Source organism: Cyanistes caeruleus, chromosome 1, assembly GCF_971803275.1.
Source record: "Cyanistes caeruleus chromosome 1, bCyaCae1.hap1.1, whole genome shotgun sequence".
NCBI lineage: Eukaryota > Metazoa > Chordata > Aves > Passeriformes > Paridae > Cyanistes > Cyanistes caeruleus.
The window spans coordinates 12,857,879-12,882,679 of NC_141701.1; the positions used below are offsets into that span (position 1 = coordinate 12,857,879).

Here is a 24,801-nt window from a genome sequence, read left to right on the forward strand (position 1 = left end):
TGTGTTAATGTATTCTTTCACTCCATATTGCCTGGCTAGACTTCCCTTGTTCTGACCATGTGCTCTTCTCTGACAGATCAGGAAAGTCATAATAAGCAACTGCTCCTTTTCTACAAACACTCTTGCATTTGGAGCCTTGCAAGATCAATCTTCCCTCTATTCCTCTTCCCACGGAACAATGCAATGCAAGAGACTGAGACAGTCAGGAATTGTGGCCCATTTTAAAGATGATGAAACGTAGTGTGCAATGTTCATCCTCTTTGATAGAAAATTCTTATTTGCTTTCCACAGTGGAAAATGGATATAAAACAAAAGCTAGTGCTGTGTTAGGCTAAGTTGTTTCTCTGTGGAGAAGCAGCTAATGGAAGCAGAGAAGTGTAAAAAAACCCAGAAAATCAGGACAGCTGAGCTTTCAGCCACACAGCCATAGTCAATGCAATCAACAGAAAAGGACAAGGCTGCAAAGAATGACAATCTTTGCTAAACTGATCATACTCTGAATGATACTTCATATGGTGATGGCTTGGGTTAAGTATTATGGATTTAAGCTTGATCCCCTATGATAGATTGTGGCATTAAAGCCACAATCAAGATAACTGAAGTTATCTTGAAATGTTTGGTGGTGACTAAATTGTGCTTAACCTGAAACCAGAGCTGCTGTGCAGTGACAGCTTACTGCCGTAGGATCAGCACAGACAAAAGTAAAGTTGCAGTACACTAACTCAGTGCAATCAGTCAGACTGATCAAACTATTGATAAATATGCACCCATTCTTCTATATCCATGGAAATCTGCTCACATGTGGGTGTTATCTCCTCCCCAAAGCCCCAGTGCCCCATCTTATTTATCATTTGATGCTGCCAATGTAAGGTGCCTTTGTGAGATGGAGGCAGTGCTTTCTTGCCTGTAATCACCACATTAAAAATACATTGTGAGGACACACGTTCCATTTTGGAACAGCAAAGGTGAACTCATCAAGGCCTGTGGGTCACAGTTGCTGTGTCTTTGGGCTTACATTCATCGCCAAGAGAGAACTCTGTGGGCAGGTTTCTTCTCAGTATGAAAGTCTGTAGACTTTGGTGTGTGTTTGTAAGTGAAGTGTCCAACTACTATTATAGGAGACTGAAAGCAGGAGTTGCTGCTTCTAAGGGTTCTAAGCATACCTGAGATGTCCAGGGTACTCTTGTTGTATGGCTGGTGCTCTGGACAGACACTTAGCTGTTCATCAGCCCTGTGTGGATGTCTCAGACACTCTGGACAACTCCAGTGGCACCAGACACTTCTGCTTGGTCAACTGAATCACCAACAGACTCAACTCTGCTGTTAAACTTCCAGGCACCATTCAGCTATCAGTAGCCGTCTCTCACTGCTAGGGTGAGCTGTTCTCTAAACCAACTCAGTTGTTTCAGGCATTCAGTATCATTTAACATGACCTCAGGCATCCTGAATTTTTCTGGCTCTATCTGTTGCTCCCAGCAAGTGTGGGTCTCCTATAAACTTTGTGTTGTCTCTCCAAGCCCACGTGGGCCCAGATATAGGTGCCTTTGATGGCAGAAACCCCCAGTGTTTAGGCAACTGAACTGATGACTGTTTCTATCTGAAATGGAATTGCTGGCTTACAATTAGATATCAGATATCAGATATGTGGGGTCATATTCTTGAACTGCAAATTGCCCAGAGGGTCAATTTTTGATTCTCATTCTCCTAAAATATGCTGTTTTACAATCTGAGCCACATGTTATTCTGTAGATTGGTCCTGATAGGTCTGCAAAAGATGACTTAGTAAAACACGTATATGTACGCTAGAAAGCTGAGCAGGCAGGGGAAATTTTGAAATTCTCTGCATCAACAGTGGAGATTCAGTAGGGCTTCACACGTTGAAGTGCTTACAAAACTCGTATAGAAATTTCAGACACCAGTGTGAGTGGGTGTGCCTGCTGTAGCTTTTCCCTTGACAAACTTTTGAAGACAGGTTTTGGCAGCATGGAACTGTTTTGCTAGGCTTAATTAACCACAAATAGTTATAAATCATAGCATAAGAAACACCATACTCTTTAGACCAATGGTCATTCTAGTCTAGTATTTGATCTCCAGCAGTGGCAAAGAAGATGATTTATTGGGAGACTATTTAAGTCTAATCCTTTAAATATTAATATTATATTGATATTTAATAATAAAGGTTCACTTTATGGACTTGATTTCTATAAATTTGTCTACTGCCTTTGTGAAGTTTACATATTACAGTCTGTGTACCAAAATGGCTGAAAGCCATTAACACACACTAGTCAGCTGACACCTTAACAATCATGTGTGTGTTATTTAAGTATTAAGTATTTAAAATTCTTATTTCAAGCGTGCCTTCTGACCTCTAGATGGTCACAGACCTAGGGTGCCAGGCTCTATAAGAAGCTGGACTGCCCATGAGTTATCTGTTGTGCAAGGGTTTGCTGTTTTTCATGTTCCAGGAAAAGAATTTAAAAAGAAAACATTCAAAGGGAGTGTTATCTTTGTGATTTGAATTATTTTTTTTCCCATTGATAAAAGGAAAAAAAACCATGAATGCTTTTATTTTAAAAATATTTGAGTGGAACCTTTGTTAATGTTGTGAAGCAGTGGTAACTCTGAGTCACAAAGCACTTAGTTGAGATATACACTTGCAGTTTGTATCAAGCCCCTCCTTCTGTTTTAATTTTTGTCTGTACCCATTTTTCATGTTGACTTGACAGGGTCAGGATGTAGTCTTAGAAATGGAGCATTTATCTTGCAGTGATAAAGTTTATGCCTTTAATGTTACCTTTCAAATGTAAGAGAAGTCAGACAAATTGTCTGGGTTGTTTCAGGGTTTATTTGTTGTAGTGCTTACTGGCTATGATCATTCCCTATTTATTTCACACAGCTACTGAATTCCAGTTCATTAAAGATATTTAGTCAGCTATTTATTTCAACAGGACCTGCTAGGAGTTATGCATGTGCTCAGATGTTCTTCTGAATCAGTCTTTGCTTGGAGAGCTGTCAGGGACAACCTTTGGGAGTAACTGCAAATAACTTATGATTATATCTAAGTCAGATCCTTATGTATTTATGTACTACACTAAGGCAATTTGTCCTGCCTCTGGCTGTCTGCATCCTTGGCATTTGGTCATAAAAGCATGTTCAAAACAGTGTCCTCTGTACCCTCATCTTTTTAAAGTTAACCCTACCTGTTGCATTTTTTGAATTTTCTTTTCTTGGTCTAGGAGGTCAAGGCTAGCAGAATCTCACAACATCCATCCAAGATCCATGGTAAGTTCTGGGAACAAATTGATGTGTTTTTCCTTTTTCTCATTTCAGCTTAATAAAATCTTCCCTTGTGCAAATTCTCAGCAAATAACAATTTGACATTTTCCAGATGATGCGGGGATAAAAACTGGGGGTCTGTTCCTTCTTTTTAAGTCAAAAAACTCAAGTAAAACCAGCTGGCAATTTTGCCAGCAGGAGCTGGACTCACATTTGTCTGAGTGAAATGGGCAGTGGGAGGAGAAATGGAACCATGCTTCCAAAGAGAAAACCTGAAGGGGCAAATCTAAAAGAAGAACCTGTTCCTCTAAAAAAACTCAGAGGTGGTGAGTGTGGTTTCACAAACTCTGCTCGCAGAAGAGCATCTGAAGGGCCTGCTCAGGTGTCTTGCTGAACTGCTACCAATGCTGATGCCTTTGAAGGAAGAGCTTGTGATCAACAAAATTCTGTGGTGTTGAAATATGTCTCTTTCAGTGAATCTGACTCCTGCCTCAACATGTCCATGTGGGTCTGCACACAAGGTTCATGAAGTGATAACTCACAGATGAAGCTGATGTATCAGTCTTAACTTACACACGGCCTTTTCTCTCCTTTTTTTTGCAGAGGGTAAAGGATGTGGCCTTATCTTGGGCACTCCCTGACTCCTGTCAGTTGGTGTCACAACTTGGAATGTTATTTCAATCCAATTTCCTTTATCTGAAAGTATTTATGTGAGCAGATAAAGCATTAAGCCTTTATCCTAAAGTGCCCTGCTCCACTTTAGTGCTCCAGATAACACTGACTTGTGCTGGAGCTGCCACTCGATGGACAGGAAATCAATTCTCTCCCCCATTCTCTGCTTCATCTTTCATGGTGGATAATGGGGACGTGTGTGTGATGCTACTGACAGACCTCAGGATGCAGTCCATTAAGAGGTTAAAGGGAATCTCATCTTCAAAATGGAGAAATCTGCTTTTTTTCCCCCTGCTGTATTTATTTGAGGTGGGGAGAAGAGTGGGATAGTTCAAACCAGTGTTTACTGTTACTTCTCTCACTCTTCTCACCTCTCATAAAGAGCTTACTCAAACAGGCATGTTAATGTAGCTAAGAGAAAGTACTGTTCAGCATAATTGAAATGTCAAGAACTGTCTTGAAGTGGAATACATGAGATTTATGGATTTGAAATACAAAACCATGAACTAAAATGCAGTCAAGTGCTTTCTAAGACTGACAGAGCCATTTTTAGGAGGAGGCAGAAGAGCTGGGAATGGAGTGAAGCTGATGCTGGAAGGAGTGAGGAGAAAGGTGTTTTTAGTTTTGCCTTTGTTTCTCACTATTTTACCCTATTTTTAAATTGACAATGTATCAAACGATTTTTCCCCAAACTGAGTCAGGTGTTTTTTTGTTTTTTGTTGGTTTTTTATTATTATTTTTAAATTTTTTTTTAATGTGACAATAATTGTTAAATGATCTCACTGTCCTTATCTCAAGCCATGAGATTTTTAACCTTTAAATCTTCCCCTGCCCTACTGAGGAGGGGGAGTGAGAGAACTGGGGGCTGGGTGGTCTCTGGAAGTTATCTGTACCTGTAGCTGACACCACTGCCACCCATGCACCCCCTGAAGTTAGTGCTAGAAATCTCCATAACAAGTTCTGGAAAATTAATCCAGATTTGTGGACTGGGGGATGGGAAGTTAGATTAAATTGTCACATGCAAAAGAACTTCTGGACACAGAGGTTCTTATGGGTGCACTTTGTTTTATGAATGTCCCTGATATAGGAAGAAGGACATGACTCATGTAAGCTCTGGTGGAAACAAAAAGAGGAAAACATGCCTCCCTATATAGGGATATACATACATCCCTATATATGTAGGAATTTTTGCCTTTGAGTTATAACTAGCAATTAAAGAGAAACAATTAAAAATATTGTTGGATGGAATCACAAGCTTAAGAAATATTTTTAAGAAGTGAACACTGACTCACCTTCCTTAATCATCTGAATGATGTAAGTGCCCTTTCAAGTTAGTGGAGATAAAGGAATACTTTCAGCATTTAATAAATCTGATCTACCTCTTGGAAAAAAAATAGTGAGGCAAATTTTCCAGGCTGTACAATGAACCTCGGGAACATGCTGCCATTGGAGGGCACACAGTGTCTGCAAGCAGAGTAGAGGCTTAGATGAATTTATGGACAAAACGGATATTACAGGGAATGGTCAGGGCTGTGTCTTCCATTGTCCCTAATCCAGTGACCTTGGACACTGGTAGTGTACAAGAGCAGTGGCCTGCAGAAAATGTCCAGAGCTTTTCCTAGCAACATCCCCTAATGCTGCTGCCACAAGCAAAGCTTTGCACTCTAAAGGATGTTTCTTGTACTCCAATACTGCCTGTGGCCCCAGGCATTACTCCTCCATTTCCACCTGGCTCTGGGTACTGCTCCCTCTCCTGCTCCCCCTCCCTGGTCCAACTCCTGTACATGCCACAGGGGAAAAATAGAAACTGGGATATGAGGACAGGTAAGAACTGATGAACAGACATTACTAAAGAATAGACACTGTATTTTTTTGTCCTTTTCCCCTAGGATACTCTCTGAGGTTACTCTGTTTGGAGAAACATCTAATTGTTGTTTTAATCAGTTAGAAAAGAATGATATTTTGTTGTACTGATAACTGGGAAAGTTTTCTACCTACCAGCCTTGAATATTATACTCAGCCTTGAATATCTCAGCCTTGAATATCTCAGCCTTGAATTTTTCTTCCAAAGAGTTAATAAGCACAGCTCTTATTACTAATGCTGTGTAAAGAACAAAGAGCCACTTAAGGGACACTTCTGTTTTATGGCCAAAAGAGGAATAACTAGAGCTGAACTAAAGAGGTTTATTCAGTTGGAGTGGAAATAAATCTGGAATAATCCAGACCACAAAGGCCATACATCTCAGCCATTGCTCAAAGGTGCAGCAGTGCAGCTGGGCAGCTCCTCTTGGTGCAGGAACACAAATTCTGTAGTAAGGGCAGGTTGCAGGGGTGTATTTAGCTCACCTGCCTTGAAACCCTGGCATGCTGGAAGGAGGCATCTGAGATAGTTCTTCAGAAGCCTTTTATAGTCAGTGGGAGAAATAGGTGCTTCTGAGGTGTAATTTGTCCAAGGTACTTCCCACCTTTCTGCTGGGCTGAGCCTTATGGAGATGAAGAAGTCTGCCTGAGGGGTGCCTACGGCTTGGCCAGAGAAATCCCTGCTCTGAGGACTGAGTCAACATTGTGCATTGGATATAGCAAAAGTAGGGAGAGACAAGATAAAGCAGTCATGGAAAATGCCACCAAGATTCCTTCCCATGCGTTGAAAATTTAATTTTTGGGCTTGCCATTTTAGGCAGTATTTCCATTTCAAAATAAATATATATAGAAAGAGGTTTATAAAAGGACTGAAATAGCCTGAAAAGAAAACAAGTTTCTAACTTAGACTGAGCAATTATTTTCATTTGGCACAAAGCTCACTTTTCTAATTTCATTTCTCCTAATAATAATAAAATAGTATTTGGGCTGAACGACACTGAGGTGATTGTTTGGGCTTAATCACCACACCAAATAGAAAGAAGTGTCCCAAACCTTTACTTGCTTTTAGACATTAATTTTCCTCCATCAGTGGGAAATAGCTCTTATTACAATGGTAATATCTTATTTTCTGATTTTGCTTCTGATGATAAATAAATTGCCATACTGGGGACCCAATCTTCATGCAATGTCCTTGATGCCTCCTTTTTGCCCTACGTCATGTGTAGATGTTTTAACTGTCACATGAAGCCCCTGGAAGTGCACAGGTGAGGGAAGAGGGTGAAGCTCTGGAAGGATGCTTAAGAATTGAGGTCAGCTGATGACAGCAACTTTTCCTTGGATTTTCTGGTTCTGCCTATGGCATGGAAATAGAGATGTGTGAACAGCTGTCCATGATGTATTTTGAATCCTGCTGACTTTCAACACAGAAAGCAATATTTTGGTGGTATAAGTAAAACAAAATTTGCCAAAATTTTGTTTTGCTGATGTCTTATGAAATTAAACAGACGAATCCTTCATCTAGAATTTTTAGAGTAAACAAATTAAACCCTGATATAAAGTTGGGGTTTATCTTTTGAAGGGAAATATATTTTTGTACAGTTTTTTAAGGTTGTGTTTTCTGGAAGACAATTTTTTTCATAAATTCCACTTTCTGGAGGTAAAAAAAAGACATTTTGAGTTATTTCCAAACCCAGAAATTAATTGATTTAGGAATGCTGCTTTGTTGTCTTGTCAGATTTTGTAGCTGAAATGCATAGTTTTTCCTTTCTTTTTGAGCTGAGCTCCCCTGCTGGCTCTCTCTTTCCTCACCACTCCTGGCAAGGTCTGTGACATTGCCTCTCTGAATCTGAAGAGGAGAGGGGAGAAAGCAGGTCACTGTGGGTGATGGAGGATGTTGTGCATGTAGAAAAATGTGTTATTAAAAGAAATTCAAAGGATGAGGGTCAAGCTGCATCAAGATTGCTTTTGAAAATATAAATATCCATTTTTCACCAAAGTATTTAATTTTTAAATCACTATATCAGAAGTATGCATTTCCCCTTTTTTCTCTACCATTTTTAAATCATCATTCATAATAGGGACTTTAACACTTTCAATAATGGAGAAGGCAGCACAGCTCTTTCTGGGGCTGAGCAGGAGTCTGTGTAGAAGATTATTCCTGTCACACTTCAACAATGTTTCTTTTAGCAGTAATGAAATGGTGGACCTCCTTCATTTTTCTGTGAAGAAATGTGGAATAACAACAGTTCTTAAAACTCCACAGACCTTTTGAGGTTTATACTGAGCTCTGGTGAGTCAGTCAGGGCAGCTTTATCTGCATCAGTCACTGATACCACTCAGAAACATATTTCATAGGAAACAGGGCCAGGGCCAATTCACTGCAGTTTGTGATGGCCAGCCAGAATTCACCTCAGCTCTGAAAAGCCCGAAGAGAATCTTAGTGCCAGATCTTCATTCCTTAGAAACATCAGATGTTTTGCATTGACATGGAACAAATTCACTTTTAAAATCCAAGTCTCTTTGTGAATTAGTTAAAACTGTGAAGTTATCTGCTTGTCGTTTTTGTTACTTTGGGAAGTCATTAGGAGAGAGTTCATCTGACTCTTAACTCCAGGTAGAGGGATCAAGGATCAGCTCCTTAATACAGTCCCTGTTGTTCTAAAATTAATAAATGTCCTTAGAAAACACTATAATTTCTTCATTGGGAAACTAGTTATATTTGTGGATAACCCAAAGAGGTTTGCCAAGAACTACTATGTTTTATACTTTTCTAATTAAGAAAATTAGGGTGTGCTGTTTCCACATGACAGAAATCAAGACCATTCAATACATTATGTACCTACTTTCCTGTTTCTCACTAGTTGGATGATTTTTATAGATGCTTTTGACTGTATTATTCATTATCTACCAGTTGCATTTTCAGCATTTTATTACAGTTTGATAGACTAAACAGCTGTTTAAATGCAAGTATATATTTTTCTTGGTCTTTGTTCAGAGCTGCTTTAGCTCTTGTGAAGAACTGATTTCCAGCTGGGAGCCAAAGCAGTTTGAAATGTCTGCAGCAGACAGCTGAGGATACAGTTTAATTAGCCTACTTTGATCTTCTCTATGGTGGCTGATGATTTACTACAGCTTGCAGCATGGTGAGGCAATTATATTCATGGTCATTATGACAGCATCCTTTGAGCCAGAGTTACTGTAGAAGTAAGATTAATTATAATGGGATTTTGTGGGGCCCAGAAGCCAAGATAAAGTAATATTATATTCAGAATATTGCAATAAAGGAGGACTTCATAATCAAAATATTGTGTAAAACTTTGGCCTGGATAAGGTTAATTGCAAAACTCTTTGTAACTTTAGAGAGGAATTTACTTGGAGGCTGGGCCAGACATAGAGTAACTTGGGCAATTTTCTGGAAGATCATAACTGTGTCCTCTTTGGCTGATGCCACTGTCAGCCCAGGATATGGTAGCATGTCCTGGTAGTGCTGTTATTCATTGCCTTCAGAACTGTATTCTTTCTTAAAGAAACACAGAGGAAAGTTTTACAGAACATGGTCGGGTACATTGATAACTTGAGCACTTTTCTTTCTTTGACCTTTGTTTTTTACTGACAGCGCTGCTAGAATATTGTCACCCATTGCTGAACCAGGCTTTAGGGGAGGACCTTTCCTGACATCTGTTGTCCTACCCCACCTTCCAGGGATCACCTCTCCATGATCTGGTGCAGTCTTACTGCTTTACAGGCATTTTGGGTCCACAAATCCCAGCAGTGTTCAGTTTACAGATGGCAGCAAGTTCAGGGGAAACCAATGTCAAATTGCAAGACATCATACAAATATCCCATGTTGAAGTGCTGAAAACATGGAGACTTATCCTCTAAAGTCAAGCTTTGGGGAAATTACTGAAATGAACAGGCTAGATAAGGCCATAAAGAGGACCATTATGGTGATTTTTCTCTGGATGTTTATATATTCATATAAAAAAAATATATTTTTTGTAAGTAATCAAATACTATAGCTGCTATAGGAAAGGAGAAATGAACAAGGCTTCTCTGCAGCTCACATGTAGGCAAGTACTCACCTTTGCCACCCAAGGGAAAAAAGACTATGTGATTTAGTGCAATTCCTGGCTTTGGTTTGTTTTTTGTTTCATCCAGCCTTTCTACAGGTTTCTCCACTAAAACAGGCTGCTGGTGAGTGCCAGACCTTGCCTTGGTGGCTGTGTTTTGTCCTGCTGTGTGGTGCTCTCTGCCTCAGCATTGACGTGCTAACACAAACCTCAGCATCCTGCGGCTTGTGCTGCAGTTGGACACAGCTATTTCTGTCCCTGTCCCCACAAGTAGTGCCAGCCCCTCTCAGCAGAAGTGCTGGCCATGGGAGGGGGTTGTTCCCCTCCCTCCTGCCTGCTGCTTTTCAGCTGTCAGCTGCCCAAGATGAACCATTGCCTCTCGGGGAGGGAGCTGCCCTCCCTGACCACGCTGTTTTCCCAGGAGCTGCTGTGCTGTGTGCTTACTCATCAGCGTGCTACTCTCTCCTCTCAGTCACTGATAGCAGGTGGCTTAGCAGGGTTTAAGGCCAAAGATGAAAGGGCCATAAGGAGTGAAATGCAGGAGTCCCACTGCCTCACTGCCCAGGCAGCGGGGTGGCAAGCTTTCCTCTCCCACTGTCTGGGCTGGACAGCTATATTGCAAATTTTTTGGCTTTGCCCATTCATACTACTTCATTCAGAACAAGCGAAAATCTCAAAGCTTCTGCCTTTGACTGCTTTCAATTAAATGCCTGAGAGGAATCCTTTGTCTTCAACATTTCAGACCACATGAGCAGTCATGGGTTAAAACCTCCCCAGGCAGACGGGAGCTGCCCCAGTCAGTGACCCTCGGATAATGAGGTCACGGGGAGATTTCAGAGCCATGTGTTTGTCCCTGCCCAGGTGCTTTGAGGATGTGTAGACATGTGTCAAGGATATGTCAAAGCTCATGGACACTTCTGCAAAGCTCAAGCCTTTCCGAAGTGACCCGCTTACCAGACACTGCCCTTCCATCTGTCTGAGCAGGGCTCACGTGGCAGCTCAGACCAGGCTCCTGAAGTGATTTTATTTACAGTTTGTTTCTTTCCTTATCAGTGTTAAAGAGGAATATTACTGCATTCCTTCTATAGCTCTTGTCTTTTAAAGGATACAACTAAAATGGTTATTGGAGTTTTTTATTAATTTATTAATTGTTATTGGAGTTTTTTAGGATTTTTTTTTCATTTTTCTATTTTTTTTTTCTTGTTGTTTCTGGTAACTCCCATTGTCTGTGACCAACATTTATCTTTTTTCTTATCAGCTGTTGATACAGATGAGTTGCTGTTGCAGTACATTTATACTGCATTGCTTTGTGGGATTGCCCTCTTGTTTTCTTTGGCTTTTACTTTTGCCAGATCTTAAAATGAGAAGAGACCTCTGTGCACGAGGGCTGGCATTCCTGTTTTGAGGGTATTAAATGCAATTTAAATAAATCCTGTGATGTGGACAAAGGAGCTCAGTGCACTCTGCAAAAGTTGCAGGCTGCAAGTGTCACCTAAGTGTCTCCATCACTTCAGGCTGGGTGCTTAAATAGTCAGGATTTCCAAATGTACCCAAATCCTGACTCCTACTGCTTATATCACATCTTGTGAAGCCAGGTCTATGGTGCTCCAGTTATTGGAAAGGACTCAAACCCTGTGTTCCATATAGGAGTGGGCAGGGGGGATTTACACATTGCCCTAAATTTAATGCCTCCTATCAGCTTTTGACATACCTAGATATGCAGCCTTATAGGGGCTGCCTGAGTGCTCAGCACTGATTTTGGGTGTCTCTCTGGAGATTGTTCTCTGACATTGCCCAGGATAGAAGGTGGTGACACAAGACAGCTTGCCCAGCCAGGAGTCAGATCTCTTACAGAAGTGGTGCTCAACTGGATCTGAAGCCCTTCCTCTTTACAAACAGAAAAATCTGAAGGAGCTTTAGCAGGATGAAATTAGAGTTTTACAAAGTTAGTAAGTATTTTTCCAGACTTGCCTGGAGGTGGAATATGGACTATCATCATTTCTGTAAACAGCCTCTGCTCCTGCTCTGCTCCGGTGACAGCTCTCATTTTTCACTCCTTGGAGACAGGGTGTCCCTCAGGGTCCTCCACATACTATTTGAAAGCCAGAGATCTCCCTCCTTCTCCTCTGTCTCTGTTGCAACTGGTAACTTTTGCAAGACCTTTGCAGATCCCTACCTTCCCTACTGCCAAATGTTAGTTGGGGGCTGAAACTCCTCATGCTGGTCCCAGCGAGGGAACACGGTCTCACAATATAATGATAATAATTATTCTTCAAATTAGACTTTGCACTCTGCAGATTTTCTCATTGCTTTGCTTCTCTGTTGGCTGAGTGCCTGAAATAAGAAAGCCAGAGGCTGTCTGCAAGACAGTACTACATCTCATTTTAAAAACCATAACTCATCTTTTTTTTCCTTTTTCCTTTTTTTTTCTTTTTCAGTGAAAACTTCTGAAGAACCCCGTGGTTTTGACCATATTTTCTAGACCTATTGGATTGTAAAAGAACAAATGAAAAACATTCACAGGAAGGTGTTGTGAGAATGGGTAACTATTACATGCCTGCAAGGTGACAAATTCTGGCTACTGTGTGCACATGAAAGGAGTAGGAAAAGAGAGTGGAGACCAGTCCAAGAGCATGAACTGGTATGGAGCCAGGTGGTTTTGCTTGGTGCATGGGTAGCTCTACAGTGGGAAGAAAATTGTTCCTTTTGGCCCCTGCTTGATGATTTGAATTAGTTTGATTTTTTCAGGTGCCAAACCCTGCTGGAGGGGGACACTGTTGTAAATGTAGAAGAGATGGGGAGAGAGATACTTTGTAAGATGCTTCCAGTACATCTGGTTTTGTGGAATGAATGTATCATCCATTAGGATGGTGCTGCCAGTTTTTTCTTATTTATTTATTATTTTTATTTATTTCATGGGTATCTTTTATTTCATGGGGTTCAGTGTTGAAGCAGAACTAGCTCTAACCAGTGCCTTGTAAGTACCTGAATTCTGTAGGTTCCACATCTCTCTTCATAGAGGATTAATGCTATGGTTGAAGCATAAAGCAGCCTTTTGGGTACAACATCCCAAAATCTCCCACAGCAGGCACAGTTTACAGAAAATTTTCTAAATCAACAAAATCTTTGTAGATCTAGCGTGCAATCACCTTTATGCCAGATCCTTGCATCTTTTCCATCCACACACAATTTGAGAGTTCTCTACAAGCTGTCTTTATTATCCCAGAGGATTTTATAGCTGATTATCCCAAAGGATTTTTTGAGATCTTAGGGTATTATTGTTTTGTTAAATTGTTCTGTGCAAATTGTTATTATAATTTCCAAGGAGGAAAAGCCTGTGTAATTATACTGTCTGTCTGCAATTCCTGAAGTCATGAGCTGATTTGATTCAGATAAAATCTGAAGAGCTCAGTCATGGTCTTTTCTGCTTGGCAGCACCTGGGTAGCAAAGTGGCAGGTATGGACTGGAGGGTGTCAGAGCACTGCAGCAGATGCTGCTTCTGCCTGAAGAGTTGTTGCAGAAGAAAGGGACATAGAACTGACATTTAGGGTGAAAATACAATCAGTAAACTCTTTAGCACAACACTGAATATGAGCAGATGAAATTAGATACCTTAAGGCCACTTTTATTCAAAATAAGTGTAGAAATACCAGAAAGGATGTGATAGAAATAGATGTGAGGAAAAGATAAAATAGGGAGAACAACTAACCCTTTTTTTATTTTCTCTCTTCCTTGAACACAATGATATATGATAGCTTCTCTTCCATAATAGGATAAATATTTTCCTGCATCTGGTACAGAGATTCTGTTTTTCCCAAGGAGATGTTATAAAACCAACATCATCTAATGATTTTTGCAGCCTGGGCCATTCAGACAATGAACACTTGTCAGTTTAATGAAGGTGCCAGGGCTTTAACAATCAGTGAGTGAATTCCAGCAATGTTTTGGACAGGTTCCTGCTTCCAGTTGGCATTCACTCTCCTGTCTTATTCTCTGCTTGGACTCTTGCATAGGAGTAAGGAATCAAGCCATTACTGATTTTTAAATCTGGCTCCCTTTGGCACCAGTTGCACTTCAGCTGACTTCTACAAACAAACAAAACATTTTTCAGAGTTCTGTGGAAATTTGGAAGGAGTCTCCCATTCCTCATTGACTGTACTTTGAAAATAAGTATACTGCTGTATTTTCCTCTACCTGGCAATGCATAGTCTTTGCCTCTTCTGGAGCTGAGAGTGGTTTTCTACACATGATCCGTGTTTCCTTTCAAACTGTTTTTCCCTGTTACCTGATGGTATCCCAATTCTGAAATAATCAGAAAGATTTGAGTTGTCAGACTGTTTTATTTCTTTATTGAGATACCAATGAAATGAAACAGGAACAAGCCAAAAGTTTCCATAATTAGGGGATTAATATTTGACTCTGACATTTCTATTTAGGCTAATAAATAGGTATGAAAAAATGCTGAATGGCTCCCAACAGCTGTTTTTAGGGTTTGAGTGCTCAGTTCCTAAGAAAAAGAGAGAGTTTTATCTACATGTGTAGGTCTAAAGGAAGATGTGTATATGCTGAGTGTCTTTGGCCATTGTTCTATTTCACACATTCTAATAGGTAAGGATATTCCAGCTGCCAGTCTCATGAGTCTGATGCTAAGAGCATGCTAACATCATGGTCTAGAGTTGATTAATTCCAGTTCTGTTCCAATAAGGAAATAAGAAGGTTGTGGTCGCTTTCAGATCTTTGACTTTCTACTTGGTTTTCCATATCACCTTTTTTCAGCAGCCCAAATGCTGTACATATTCCTGTAACTATCATCATAAGAACTTTTCATCAGGGTGAAAAAAGCACAATCTGTCTGCAGTACAACCTAGCAACATGTTTTACCCCTCTCAGCAGACAATCCAAATCTACCCAAAACTTTATGGGCTGCCACAATTGCTTCATGGACAGAGCTAATGGGGGGATTGGTACAGCAGAAAGGGTTGTGCCATGGTGAAAATGGGACGCATGTGGTAAAGTGTTTGAAATCATATAAAAAAATTTAATAAGATTTCTCTGGAAGATATTTGAGAATAAAGCTAGAGCATTGATTCAGAAAGGCTGAGATTGTAAGGTGCCAGAACAATCCGCTGTGCTGTGAGATTTCCATGGAAGACATCCAAAACCTATGATCCAATCAGTAACATGTGATTGCCTCCTGCCTGAAGACAGAAACTACTGATTCGGGGTCCAGCTTTTCTTCCTGATTTCCAATAAGCCAGGAAGTGATGTGGGCCAAACGGTCAAGGGCTGAGGAGCTATTTTAATGAGGATCACAAGCTGATGCCAAGCCAGCATAAGGATTCCCAAAAAGTGGTGTGTCAGATGGAAATGTGCACATCCTGAAGGAGTTACTGAAAATATGTGGTGGCTTTGGAAGATGTAGGCTCTAGGGAGACTCTGGGTTTTCCATCCTCTGGAGATATTCAGAACTTTACTGGAGAGTTCTCTGAATCCAAATTTGAATTTAGCCCTGTTTTTCAGCCAGCTGCTGGACTAAATGATCTGCAGATGTCCCTTCCAAAATTTATAATATTAATCTTCTTTTATTTTGTGTGTATGTGTAATTTCCTGGGTTGTCTAAGCTGTAGCCTAGTCATCTTGGTCAGTAGTAAAGTGCCACAAAGCCACCTATAAAGAAGTTAACAAATATTTCTCCATAGTGGGTTTCAGGTAAAAATATGTTAAAATGGGAAGGGGAAAATTACAAAAAGTTTTGTAAGTAGTCAGTTTGACAGCTGGGAGAAGAATAAAAAGTAACTGAACAGGACATACTTTGGGAATTAGGTCACCATGTTCAGTCTTTCAATTTTCCCTATCACATCTCTACTGTAGTCACCTTTATACAGAGCACACATGATGTAATCCAACCAGGGCCTTGGGAGAATGGATGAGCTCAGTGCTTTTCCAATTGTATTTTCTCTGGCATTGCTCAGAGTGGGGCATTTCTACAGCTGATGTCTCCACTGGACCTCCACACAGCAAGACAAAACAGCTGAGTGCTTTGGGTCACTAAGGCTCTTTGTTGTACAAATAACAGCTTAATGAACGTTTCCAGGGCAGAAAAAAACACAACTGGATCTATTTGTTTGGAAATGTTGATAACTGTGTTTGTCAGAAAGTCAGTGACTGTTGAAAGTATCTTGTCTGTTTCACTTGTTTCCCTGAGATTCATAGGTTACAAGTTTGGAAGGCACAATCGTGCTGATCTAGACCAATGTCCTATGTAACCCGCATTGCAGGACTTCACTGAAAGCATTCTCATTTTCCCTCATCTCTTTTGGGAAAGACAAATCATGATGGAAGTGTTCCCAGTGAAAAAAGTCCAGTAAACTGTGTTTAGTTTTTCAATAGCTACTTGCTTTTCTGGTGAAAAATCTGTGTATTTGTTCTCTAGCTTGTCTTGTAAGCTTTAAGCTATCAGAACTTTGTTAAACATCTGAGGAAGTTTCCATCATCTGCTCTTGCTCCTTATGGAGTCTGTCACTAATGCAATGATCCCATGACTCCTTCAAAGTTTCACCTGGTAGGGGTAAATGTCTACATTTTCTGTCTCTGGGTATATTACATAGTGCAAGTTTCCTGCATTACTCAGATGATATTCACTCTGTACCAAAAGATTGTCCTACCCAACTGGTTTTTTTTTTTTTTTTCCAAACTTGTGTGTTTGGTACATGTTTTTTAAGGTGCTTTCCTTGATTTATTAAGATGCCTGTGACCACCAGAGCTTACAGAAATGGGAACATGCTATGGCTGCTCTTATTCCTGCTGGACTTGGCAGTTTGAGCAGTTGTGGCCTATAAAGAAGGGCAAGGGGGCTGACAGGAATGAACCCCTGCCCTAATTTCAGGGTTGTCTTTGCAGATGAAAGAAAGTCTTGCCAAATTTCTTAAACATTCAAGCCTTGATGAAGTTCTACTCAGTCCTCATGACCAAAAATGGCCATTGTTTCAGGGCAGGAAGTCCAAAATCTTTGGGAATCACTGCTGGAGCTCATACAAGGCTGTCTGGGAACAGGTAGCTGTGAGCTTTCCCTCTTACCCTGGTCTGTGCCTGAAGATTTTTTTTTTCAAAGCTTCAGCCATTTCCCCAGATCTATTCTTGGAGTTGTTATCCCAGTAGTGAGAATAATACATTTACAACTATTGTAATTTATTTTTTCAGAAGAACTAGGGTAGCTGTACTTTATTCCTTCTGTGCAATTCCTTTAAGTTTGCCTTTGGGTCTTGCTTAGATTTGTTTCCAGGCTTGTAGGAGATAAAGAGCACTTACCTTTGCTCTAGAGAGAAACACAAGGAGGAAAAATCAGGTGAGGAGCTGCTACTTCTTGGCCAGAGGAATATCTCCTTTGGGATGCAAAGGGCAGGGCTTGTAGGTAGCTGTCTTTGGGGTTCACTCTTGCCTGAACAAATCTGTGTTAGAGGTAGGAAGGTGCTCAGCAGCAGAAAGAACAGTGCCTGGAGGCACAGGCAGCTTCTGGGGAAATGGGCACCCTTCAAAGTGGTGCTTAGAACTCCTGGGTTACCTGTAGGGTTATAGAAATAATAAAGCTTAGATGAGAAATCTTTTCTACAGGGAAAACTATAGAAGCTGATGAAAAAAAAAGTAAAGTGTAGTTGCTTAAGAAATCTCTTAGAGTTCTTTATACTGGTGTCTCCCACTCCCTGTTATTTTTTAATTTGAGTTTTTAACATAAGACTTGATTAAATAATCACAGCCAGATGGTGAAATCAGCATTGTGAAGAGGTGTCAAGTGAAGAAAAATGAAAGGAGGAGGGGAGATTCTATGTTAATTTACCCAGGGAATATGACTGAGATTATTACTGTCTCTTTAAAAATATGATGTAATTCTCATAAATTTTCCTTTTCTTTTTTTTAATTTCTCATTTTTTTGGATGCAGCTATAGAGAAATTGAAATATGAGAACACTGTTCTGATCAGAATTGCTGTGGTACCTTTGGAATCGGGCTGCTTTGTTGAGAGTTTAGTAAAAATACAGTGGCAGTTTGTGTGTTGGTTTCTTGTTTTGAGAAGAGTAGTTGGCATATTATGGAAATTAATATTCTTATATGAGTTCTGGCTTGTGTTCCATAGTGACAATATTTTTTGGTTGTCTCAGTGAAATAACCATGTTTTATATTTGCTTTGTTGCAGAATTAAAATACCGTCCTATTATTTCTTTAGATGATGTCACAGAATGGAAAAATTATGAGAAAGCCTGGCATATGGTCATTTAAAATCAAATCCGTGTTTCCAGATAGGATTCTGTCCATGCACATGTGAATGCTGTTGAGCATTACAGAAATGTTAAATTTTACTGAGTTTCCTGTACTGTCGTAGCACAGGAAAGGCGACAGGGAAAGGAAGTGAAACAACTGCAGAGGCAGTACAGAAGATATATGGACAACATAGGAAAAAAAGAAGTGTCAGAGGAGGGAGAGACCAGACCAAGTACTAAACTGGAACAAAAGCAAACAAAGAACAAACCCTGCCTTTGAAAGGAGCTTGATTTTTGGGTTCCTAAATATCAACTATGATTGACAGGGATATTTAATCAGCCTTACCCCTGGATCTTAAGGGTGAGAGGAGGGTATCAGGGATAGCAGGAGGTATGTGTAGATATTGTAACAGTGCTAAGGAGATGCAGATTACTGGGGATTGTGTTAAGCATTATGAGATACCCTAATTTGTCTGGAATAGGCTGCAGGACAAGTGGAAGTGATGATAGCAGCACCCAGGTATTCCAGGGTGTGAGTGGCCACAAATTCCTCTGTTGAAGTGACAGAATTCTCCATTCCAGACATGAGGAAAATCTTACAGAGAAACTCTCCAGGTTCAGTAAGATAAATAACTGCCTTAAATAGAGGAGAAAGAGATTTCAAAGTGTGGAAAAAGGGCCACCAGCCGTCATAGAGGTCAAAATGGGATGGGATGAAGTGCAAATTGCCAAACACACCTGAGACACAACAGAAAAGGATACTAAAACAAATACAGAAAGTTCTTTAGTGGTATAGAAAGAGAAATTACTCTGCTGTGCAGTGAGAATTTTACAAGGGTTAAGGATACAAAATGTGACACCAAAACTAAATGATTACTTGGATTAAGTTTTCATTAACAACTGTGGCACTAATGATGAGGTAAAGTAACACAGCCAATGGGAAATAGAAAAAGAGAAGTTTTACTACTAAAAAACTACAGCTCTGGTAATGCTGAGGATGGGAGAAAATACAGTAGCAGCTGTGTAAATGGATTTTCCAGGGTGTGTAGCAGATTTGTAAATGGATAGGCTCCTTTTTTAAAAAGAAGAAATGCAGCTTGTCCCTAAGAAATTCAGGTTTCTTAGGGATCTGTATGGGAAACACAGGCATGCTGCAGGATGGAGGGGTGAACAGAGGGTTTCTGGGGTGGGTGAGCACTCAGGCAGGCAAGAGAAGAGGGAGCACTCACAGAAAGGGCAGTGTCCAGGCAGTGACACCATGCAAAGTATTTGTATTTATGACAAGAGGACAAAATGTAAGCATGTGCTGGTGACATTTTGTGGTTTCTTGAAGTGAAATTTCTGCTAATAAACTAGGAATCTGTTACATGTGTACATGTGTGGGTTCATATATCCCTTATAGGATGCTCACATACAGATAATCTAATCAGCTAAACTAAAAAAAAAGAAAAAAAAAAAAAAAAGGAAACTTGTCCTAAAAGGCATTAGGGGAAATATTTTCAACTGACTTATTATACACACAGAATCACAACATAAGGTGAAAAAGAGACCTTTAGGTGGGATATTTACTTCTGGCTATGGACATTCAGAGCTGAGCTGTAGAGGAGGACTGCTAAAGATAATTGAGTAAAGGGGCATCTGATGCAAAAAAAGCTAAAAGAAATTGTCCTGCTTCATATGAAACACTGAAAGCTTGGGAGAGGACAATCCATAAGAGAGACTGAAAAACCCTAAACAGCTTTGCTAAAGGCATGAAAATGGGGGTCAAGTGAATACAATTAATATATTTTCCCTGGAAAATGGGAATGAATTCCTAACCCTAAGAGGTGCTGAACTCTGAGAGATCATTAAAAACCTGTATGACTTTTAAGATCGAGCTGGCAGTTTCTGAAATGGTTCATGGAAATGCTGCTACCTACACCAGCAAAGGGCTGGATAAAAGACTGTCAGATGAAAATACAAACATAAGAAAAGATGAGAACATGTTTTTTATATCGGTGAAAGCTGCCAAATCAGTCAGAACAATAATGAACACAATTAATAACTAGGTTTTTTTTGCCCTTAAGTTTGAGGCATTTATGAAGACTGTCAACAGTTATGGTTAATTTAGTTGAAGAGTGTGTCTGAACTTTGTGACACAAGGAAAGAATGATGGATAACATTTCTTTTATCCAAAAATAAAACCAAAAATAATCTGCAATACTGCTGGCTATCATTACCAGCAACAAATCTCTACTTGTGCTTAATTATGTGCTGACATTAAATGCCATCTTGTACACACCCTGCCAGGGTAGGATTGCTCTTCACTTGGCTTGTGCCCGAACAGAGTGCTCTCTCCATGAGTGTGAATGACTGCTAAGCATCCTTTGCAGCATTATTTACTAGCTTCTCCTCCTCACAGGAAAAATACTTGATGGGATAAATTTGCATACTGAATGTGAACCTCATCTGATGTAAAAAATACAAATCCTCACAATTTTTGGTGAAAAACAAAATTCATGAAGCATCAACAAGTCTCCACAAGCAGAATTCCTCAGGCAATTGAAGAATTCCACTCTGCAGAATTCCTCTGCAGGTTTGCAATCTACTTAAACAAGATTTCCTTATAATTTGTATTTTCAAAAAAATCTGTCCATAACGTATTACACCTTCTAAACACTTTGTATAGTATTAATAAGTGGGGCATTCCCTACTTACATCTTTTTTCCTTTCTAACAATGCCTAGTGCACATTTTGTGTTCATAATGTCTAAGTCTCTTTAAAGCCAGAAAAAAAAGTTTTTTCCCTTCATTGACTCCTATGATATGATTTGCTCATAGCTTTTCCTTCTCCAAAAATTCAACATAGATTCCTCCCTTTTGAATTGATACAACACAGCTGGTTATACTGAAAATACCAACACAAGCAGACAGAATGGATGAACTTTAAACTGAAAAAGGAAGACAAAGAAATGTGCATTTCAAAATGTAGATTATGCCTGGACATTCTCTTTATAGTCTTTGTTCAGAACTTCTGCTCTTACATTTTTATTTATTCCTATATGCAGGATCATAATAACACATAGATTCTATCTACAGACAGCAGGTAGAGATACATATGCTTATATTTTCATTAATTCCTCATCTCCTTTTGGGACTGTTCTCTTGTCATGTGCTTTCTATTGTGCACTTTTCCCCTTGTCTAAAGTCTTGTGTAGCCTTTCCTGCTGCTGCTCTCAATCTCTCCTGTTCCCTCTTTAGTCCAGCCATCCTGGCTCTGATCTTTCTTCAAGGCAAAATTTCTTTCCCCTCAATCAAAATCACATTTTACCTGACTCTTCTCTTGTAAATTTGTGTTTTGGCATCATGTCCTGCTCAGAAGTGCTGTCTCCAGGACATTGGCTGTTTTCTGCTTCTTCAAACATGCACCTCACAAGCAGTTGGGACTTAGAAGCTGCTGTTCTTTCTGTCCTGAGTTTCTAAAATTTCTTCCTTCCCTTTTCTTCTATTTCTTCTTCCTATTTCTTGAGATATTTCCTGCATTCTCTTTTGTGGTTTCACTTGGAAAAAACAAAAAAATTCATACAGGATACATGTTTCTAACTGCAAATACATCATTATTAACAAAATTAATTTTCAATGACTTTCAATGTGACATCCAACTTCAGAGGTCTCAAAGGTCTCTTCTGTCTCTTCTAAGGTGAGATGAATCCACCCTGGTTGTGAAAAAGCTATACTAGTAAGAGAAAAAAATGTTTACAACATTATGTTCCTTCCTTTCTTGTCAGGATTGCTATAATTTAGGTCATAAGGATTATGATATTTAAAAATATCAATAAATATTAATCAATTTATCCCAGCAACTCTGGAAAAAACCCTCTGTGATCTTCAGCAGCTCTTGGTAAAACTCAGGAGACATAATTGTTTAATGGGCTATCCAAACTGTAAAATAGCTCTGTGAAGACAGATGACCATCACAGCCCTACCAGGCTATGTTCCAAGCACAAAGTTCCCCAACTTTGTCTTTCTTGTATATAAAAGGAAAAACCTGCATTTGGAAAATGAGCAAAACATATTAAACTATTCAATTAAGGATAAAATTTATTATAAAATTAAATCACTATCTTTTACATTTTTCTTTGCTTTAGCTCAGTGATATAAGCTTACTTCCTATTTTTTTTGTCCATTATCTGCCTGCTACTCTTCAAAACTTTCTGTTGGAAGAGGAGTTTCCATACAAAATTATTTTAAATTCAGATACTTCATTCTCTTCCCTTCTGCTGCAAGTTAGACTTTGCTGAATGCCTCAGATGAATTTTTACTTATTTTTATCTGCCAGATGATTTTGCAGTAAGTTTTCTGTCTGAAAGACAAGATTGTCAAGAAAGATTATTATTTTAATCTGTCAAGAAAGATTATTTTACCTCTGCCCATTTTTTTCTTTTTTCCCTGCAGTTATAATAGAAAGGCTAAGGTTGGTGTGGGTGCAGAATCCTGGGTGTGCTGCCCTCAGCTGAGAGGGCCTCCCAGAAGGGCTGGTGTTAATGGCATCCAGATTAGTAGTTCATCACGACCCCATCACCTCCACCTGCAGTTTCATGATGTGCTTGGAAAATCCAGCTTGTAGAAAGGAGTTCAGTGCTGTACAGTTCTGGGATGTTACGTTTAGCAGTTGTTTCCTTTGCTTTCTAGACCTCATGAGATAGTTCTGGGAGCAGTTCCAAAATGAAGGCTTTGTTGGGGTTCAGTAAGAAAGTTTCTGTGTTTCACAATGTGGTTTTGTTCCCTTATAAAAATTTAAGAAACTCACAGTAACAACCTCAAATCATGCTGCACACAGTACGATTTTCAGAGCTTTCTCTGGGAAGACCTCTGCTTCATTTTCCTGTGACAACCAGATATCAGTGAAGAGCCCAGGCAGTGAATGTTTCTGCAAACTGTTGACACAACTCACAATAGATCTGTCTGCTCACTGTGAAAGTTGCATAAAGGCAGGAAAAACCTCCAAGCAACACAGGGTGGTTAGTCTTCACTGTAAAATACCCAGGTGAGGAAGATATTATTAGTGAATGCACAGTGAAAATGTACCTTTTATAAAAAAAGTGCAGATTTTTCAAAACCTGTTTCAACACAGGCCTCTCAGGATAGTTAATAAACCTTACAAATAGTTGGAAGGAAATTTAAGTGAGACCCAGGTGGGTGCTTTTTTTGTGCTTACAGGCTAAAATGAGACCTGGCTGACATTCAGCTATCCAGAAATATGAGTGGCCCTCCTGGCTCTCCTTCACTGGGAACAGGTGAGCTGGCAAGAGCCAGGTGTCCACCAGAGGAAAACACAGGGCAGTTGTACAAAGAACTTGGCCAACACTACTTAGAGGAAAAGGGTGAACAAGCAGCTCTGGAGCCTATTCTGTTCTCCTTGGAAAAGATTTAATTCATACCACTGATTACAGCATTTCCAGGCAGCAGCAAGCCTGAAATCAGTATAACCTTTATTTTATCCCACCACTGGTGGTGGTCTCAAATGCCTCTTGTGTGAGATAACCAAAGGCTCTGGGAAGGGCAGCTGGTGGGAGGTCATGCAGTAAAATATGACTAACACAGGTAGAAAACTGTCTGCAAATAGCCCAGAGACAGCAGCAACTGGGTGTAGTATTCTGAATCTAATGCATTTCTAATTGTCACTTATGGGAAATCATGCTGATTGTCTTTTTGGTGAATCTCATCATGTTTTCTGTATTGGGTTTGCATGGCCTGGTATTTTTTTGGGGGGGTGGAGAAAGGCACACAGAAATGTTTTCTGTGAGAAGTTGCTGGAAGCTTCCACCATGTCCAGCAGAGCCAGTCCCTGATGGCTCCAAGGATGGATGTGCCGCTGGCCAAGGCTTGTCCAATTAGAAACGATGGTAACACCTCTGTGATTGGTATCTGGGCCAATTACCTGTCTATCTTCAATACTGATAAAAACAAAAAGAAGAAATGATTGCTACTGGACTCCTTTTGGGGGGCCTAGTCTGGCTGTGATGCTGTGATATTCAAATATTTTCTTTTGATCTTTGCATGCTTTCTTGCAGAGTTCTACAGACATTTGTCCTGACTGATGCTATCCTATGGAAAACAACCAGGACCACCACTTGGGCAGAGCTGGGGCACACTGGCAGCATCTGGGGGAGGCTATTTCCTGAATTGTATTATCAACCTGGCACTGGATGATTGGTGCCAAATTATTTTAATTGAAAAAGAAAAAGGTCATTTTTCATACCAGTATTCAACCATCAAAAAGGTAAACTCTCGGCTTGTCATTTTGTGCTGAGTGAGCCAATAAAAACATCATCAGCTTTCTGTTGTCCTCGTGGTGCCTTCCTCTTCAGCAAACAGCAGAGCAATGTCCAAACACAAGTCAGTGCTGTGAGGAAAAAGGAAATCTGATTTGAGTGTAATGGTATGTGATTTTTTCTGGAGAGTTTCAGTCCCTAGCAAGATTAAAAATGATTGTGTCTCTACTACAGGACTGCAGAAGGGTTTAAGGGAATTACAAATCAATTTTTTTAAAAGTAGGCTCTTTTACAAAAGGTTTAACAAGCCTGTGATATTTCTGTTATTTTATTCTTATCACATGGTGAAATACTTTTCTGTTAGAGTGGAAATAAGATCTTCTTGTTACCATTTTAGTACTAACTCTCAGTTGGG

General features: G+C 39.8%; 2 long non-coding RNA genes across 3 annotated transcripts in view; one reads left to right on the forward strand and one right to left on the reverse strand.

Moving 5' to 3' along the window:
- LOC111925096 (uncharacterized) overlaps positions 1–1,313 on the reverse strand; it is a 40,247-nt gene extending 38,934 nt beyond the window's left edge. Inside the window, exon 1 of the long non-coding RNA XR_015285772.1 lies at positions 1,164–1,313. This is a non-coding gene — a long non-coding RNA (uncharacterized LOC111925096). The remainder of the gene's footprint in view (positions 1–1,163) is intronic.
- Positions 1,286–24,453, forward strand: LOC111925095 (uncharacterized). Of its 2 annotated transcripts, XR_002862047.2 has the most exons (5): positions 1,286–1,374; positions 3,237–3,282; positions 12,317–12,420; positions 23,332–23,408; positions 24,186–24,453. It is a non-coding gene; the product is annotated as an uncharacterized LOC111925095 (long non-coding RNA). The 2 variants fall into 2 exon arrangements; XR_002862046.2 differs by lacking the exon at positions 12,317–12,420.
- The last annotated feature ends 348 nt before the right edge of the window (positions 24,454–24,801 follow it).